We start from the raw sequence: 6,000 nt of genomic DNA, 5'->3' as shown, positions 1-6,000 counted from the left end.
ACCTGGAAAGTATTATCCTAAGTCAAACAAGCCAAACAGAGAAAGACAAATATCATATGATCTCACTTATTTGTGGAATATAACAAACATAACAGTCTGAGGAATGGGATAGTCCCAGAGATGTGGAAGTGGGGTACAGACTGACAATGCCCAGAAGAGGGGGTAGTTGGGGAGAGATAAAGCACAGAACTTATATGCATGTATTTATGAAAAATGGACATGGACAACAAACCTGGGGACAGGGCAGGGAGGGAGGGGGAGGGGGGAATCAGTGGAGGAAAAAGGAGAAACATCTGTAACAAAAATAAATAAATTAATTTTAAAAAGAAAAGAAAAGTAAAAAATAAATGCAGTATGAAAAAGAAAATCGATAGCTTAGCCTAAAATTCTTTGTGAGTAAAATAAAGAGAATGGGAAGCAAAAGAAAAAAAAAGAAAAAGAAATAATGGCTAAAAACTTCCCTATCCTTGTGAAGAAAAAAGACACACATGTACATGTAGCACAGTCCAAAACAAGATGAACCCAAAGAGGCCCACACCAAGACATGTCATAATTAAAATGGCAAAGTTAAAACAAAGATAGAATCTTAAAAGCAGCAAGAGAAAAACACTTACCTATAGGGGAGCTCCTATATAACTGTCAGCTGATTTCTCAACAAAAACATTTCAGGCCAGAAGGGATTGGCACACAATATTCAACATGATGGAAGGCAATCACCTATAGGACTGCTTTCCCAGTGAGACAATCATTTAAAATTGAAGGAGATATGCTTGCTTTTGGTTTCTCCCCCAAATTCAACCTTGGTTTCCTATAATCCCTTTTAAGGTGACCTGGCTTTCTGCAATAGGAACACACAAAACTCATTTAGCAATCCTGTTGCCTTGCTCCTAGAAACCAGTAGGTATAATAATTGGAATAGGTCAGAATCACCAGCACTACATTCTTTAACAGTAAATAAAATTCCTTTGCAAACTCAGAAAAGGAACTATACAATCAAATGCTGTTCCCCTCTTGTATGAAACTAATATTTCTGGTGTTTGTTGTTATTGTTATATAATTGACCTGTGCTTCTTCCAGGAGCTTCTAATTTGCGTTTCTATAAATGAGTGCTGGGAGTTTCTGGCCTTGGGGACAAAATTTGCCTTGTTAATTTTAGTTTTGTTTTGAGATCTGTAGAGTCCAAATAAACCTCCAGATATTCTGTGTACTGTGTTGCCTGCCTCTGTGCTGAGCCTCAAGTCCTGTCATCAAATGTCCCCTGTGTCTCAGCCTTCCCTTCCTATGGTCCTAGTCCTTACTGCCTAACCTGCCTCTATTGCATCACTCACATTAAAGAAATTATTTTAAAACAAAACAATAAATAAATAAAATTGAAGAAGAAATAAAGAGCTTTCCAGACAAATGAACAGAAAAAAAGGCTAAGAGAAGTTTATTACCACCAAACCATTATTACAAGAAATGTAAAAGGGTCTTATTTAAGAATAAGAAAGAAAAAAAGAGAGGAACATTGATATAAAGAATAAAATGACAATAAAGATGAACCTATCAATAATAACTTTAAATGTAGATGGCTTAAAAGCTCCAGTAAAAAGACATAAGGCAGCTGAATGGATAATAAAATTATATATATATATGAGACCCACCTAAGAGCGAAAGACACAGACTAAAAGTGAAAATATGGAAAATATATTTTATGCAATAAAAAGCTGGGGTAGCTATACTTATATGACAAAATAAACATTAAAACAAAGGCTATAATTAAGAGATAAAGGACACTACATAATGATAAAGGGAGCAATCCAACAAGAGGATATAAACCTTGTAAACATTTTTTGCACCCAACATAGGAATACCTAAATATATAGACCAAATTTTAATGGACATAAAGGGTGAGATCAACAGTAATACAGTCATAGTAGGAGATATTAACACATCACTGACATCAATTGGTAGATGTTCAGGACAGAAAATTGACAAAGAAACATCGGCCTTAATCTACACACTAGATCTGATGGATTTAATGGATATCTTCAGAGCATTTCACCCCAAAGCAACAAAATATACATTTTTTTCAAGTGCACATTATAGACCACATGTTAGGACACAAAACAAGTCTCAGTAAATTTAAAAAGATTGAAATTATGTCAACCATTTTCTCTAACCACAATGGTATGAAACGAGAAGTTAATTAAAAGAAAAAACTTAAAAACACATGGAGGCTCAACAAAATGTTACTAAACAATGACTAGGATAGCAATGTGATCAAGGAAGAAATCAAAAGATGCCTTGAAACAAATGAAAATAAAAACAAAACAACCCCAAATCTATGGGACACAGCAAAAGCAATTCTAACAGGGAAATTCATAACATTACAGTTCTCTCTTAAGAAAAAAGGAAAACCTCAAAAACCAAACAAAAACACCACTAACAATTTAACCCTACACTTAAAGGGACAAGAAGAACAACAAACAAATCCCAAAGTGAGTAGAAGAAAGGAAATAATAAAGATCAGAGCAGAAATAAACAAAAGAGTCTAATAAATGCAAAGATCAATGAAACCAAGAGTTCATTCTTTAAAACAATAAACACTGATAAACTTTTAACCAGACTGATCAAGAAAAAAATAAAGAAGACCCAAATAAATAAAATCAGAAATGAAAAAGAAGTAACAACTGACACTACAGAAATACAAAGGATATGGGAAAATATTATGAACAACTATATGCCAACAAATTGGACAATCTGGAAGAAATGGATAAATTCCTAGAAACATACATTCCCCCAAAATCGAATCAAGAAGAAAGAAAACTTTTGAACAGACTGATTACAACTAATTAAATTGAAGCAGTAAAACAAAACAAAACAAAATCTCCCAACAAAGAAAAGCCTTGGACCAAATGGTTTCATGGGTGGATTTTACCAAACATTCTAATTAGTAACACCTATCCCTCTCAAAATATTCCAAAAAATTTGAGAAGAAGGAAGACTCCAAATCTCATTTTATGATGCCAGCGTTATTCTAATTCTAAAGCCAGATAAAGATACTACAGAGAAAAAAATTACAGGCAAATTTCCCTGATGAACATAGATGCAAAAAACCACAACAAAATATTAACAAATTGAATTAAGCAATACATTAGAAAAATTATACATCGTGATCAAGTGGGATTTATTCCAGGGCTGCAAGGTTGGTACAATATCCACAAGTCAATTAATGTGATATACCACATAAACAAAATGAGGAATAAAAATCATATGATCATACCAATAGATGCAGAAAAATTATTTGATAATATACAGCACCGATTTATGATTAAAAGTCTCAGCAAAGTGGAAATAGAGTGAATATATCGCAACATAATAAAGGCCATATATGACAAATCCACAGCTAACATCATACCAGTGGGGGAAAACTAAAAGTGTTTCCTTCAAGAACAGGAACAAGGCAGGGATGTCCACTTTCACCACTCTTATTCAACATAGTGCTGGAAGTCCTAGCCACAGCAATCAGACAAGAAGAAAAAAAATAAAAGGCTTCTCATTTGAAAAGAAGAAGTAAAACTGTCATCACTTGCAGAAGACATAATACTGTATATAGAGAACCCTAAAGATTCCACCAAAAACAACAACAACAACAACAACAACAACAACAACAACAAACTACTGGGACTGATAAAAAAAAAAATCAGTATTGTAGCAGAATTCAAAACAAATACCCAGTAATCAGTTGCGTCTTTATGTGCCAATAATAAACTACCAGCAAGGGAAACTAAGAAAACAATCTCCTTTACAATTGCATTAAAACAACAACAACAATAAAACACTACCCCCAACAAAAAAAACTTTAGGAATAGATTCAACCAAGAAGGTAAAAGACATATACTCAGAAAATTATCAGAAGAAAGAAATGAAAGAAGATACAAATAAATAGAAGCATATATCATGCTGATGAATAGGAAGAATTAACATTGTTAAAATGTCCATACTACCCAAAGAAATCTATAGATTCAATGCAATTCCTATCAAGGTAACAATGGTGTATTACACAGAACAAGAACAAGTAATCAAAAATGTTTATTGAACTATATAAAAATTGAATAGCCACAGCAATCTTGAAAAAGAGCAAAATTGGAGGAATCATGCTACCTTATATAAAACTATACTAGAAGGCCATTGTAATCAAAACATCATGGTACTGGCATAAAAACAGACTTATAGTTCAATGGAACAAAATAGAGAGCCTATACATAAACCCACCCTTTTATGATCAACTAATATTTGACAAAGAATGCGAGAACATACAATGGAGTAAAGACAGTCTATTCAATAAATGGTGCTGTGAAAACTGGACAGATACTGGCAAAAAAATAAAATAAAATAAAATAAAATGACAACCTTCTTATACCATATACAAGAATAAACTCAAAAAGGATTGAAGACTTAAATGTAAGACTTGAAACGATAAAACTCCTAGAAGGAAGCATAGACATTAAAATCTTGGACATTTTTCAAAGTAATATTTTTTCTAATATATCTCCTTGGGCAAGGGAAACAAAAAATAAACAAATGGGACAACATCAAACTAATAACTTTTGCACTGCAAAGAAATCATCAACCAAATGAAAAGACAACCTACTAAAAGGGAGAATATGTTTGCCAATGATAAATCTGACAAGCGGTGAATATCCAAAATTTGTAATGAACACATACTCCTCAACTCCAAGAAAACAACCATCCAATTAAAAAATGGGCAAAGGACCTGAATAGACACTTCTCTAAAGAGGACATGCAGATGGCCAATAGACACATAAAAAAATGCTCAATGTCACTAATCATCAGATAAATGAAATTAAAACCACAATAAGATTTCACCTTACACCTGTCAGAATGGCTATTATCAATAAATCAACAACCAACAAGTGTTGGCGATGATTTGAAGAAGTGTTGTTCACTGTTGGTGAGAATGCAAATTGGTGTAGCCACCATTCAAAATATTAAAGAGTTTCCTTTAAAAATTTAACATGGAACTGCTTATGATCAAGCAATTCCACTTCTGGGGAGTTATCTGAAAAAACTCAAAACTAAATTTGAGCCCAGCCAGTGTGGCTCACTGGTTGAGCATCGACTCACGCACCAGGAAGTCGCCGGTTTGATTTCCGGTCAGGGCACATGTCCAGGTTATGGGCTCAATCCTTAGTGGGGGGCATGCAGAAGGCAGCCAATCAATGTTCTTTCTCATCGATGTTTCTATCTCTCTCTCCCTCTTCCTTCCTGTCTCTCTAAAATCAATAAAGAAAAATATTTTTAAAAACTATTTTTAAAAATTATTTATTTGAAATAATATATGCACCCCTATGTTCATTGCAACATTATTTACAATATCCAAGCTATGGAATTAACCCAAGTGTCCATCAATAGATGAGTGGGTAAAAAAGTAGTGGTATATATTTAAAACAGAATACTTCTTAGTGATAAAAAGAATGAAATCTTATTATTTGCTACATCATGGATGGATCTAGAGGGTATTATGCTAAGTGAAATCAGTCAGTCAGAGAAAGACAAATACTATATGATTTCACTTATATGTGGATTATAAAGAACAGTATAAACAAACAGAAAACTGACTCATAGATACAAAGAACAGACTGACTGTTGCCAGCAGGGAGAGGTTCAGGGGACTGAATGAAAGAAGTGAAGGGATTTAGAAGTATAAATTGTTAGTTACAAAATAGTCATAAGGATATAAAATACAGCATACAAAATATAGTCAATAATATTGCAATAACTATGCATGGTACCAGGCGGTACTGGAAGTAGTGGGGTGGGGAAAAGTTTGTAAAGTATATGATTGTGTAACCAGTATGCTGTACATCCGAATCTAATAGAAAAATAAGATTAAATGTAAACTGTAAATGAAAAACAATTTTTTGAAAAATGTTTAAAGTTAAAGGATTGACATTAGGGTTAGAGTAATGATTAGGTTTACATTTGGTTTGAGGT

The sequence above is a fragment of the Molossus molossus genome, unplaced genomic scaffold (assembly GCF_014108415.1).
Source record: "Molossus molossus isolate mMolMol1 unplaced genomic scaffold, mMolMol1.p scaffold_m16_p_2, whole genome shotgun sequence".
NCBI lineage: Eukaryota > Metazoa > Chordata > Mammalia > Chiroptera > Molossidae > Molossus > Molossus molossus.
This window is presented reverse-complemented; position numbering follows the sequence as displayed.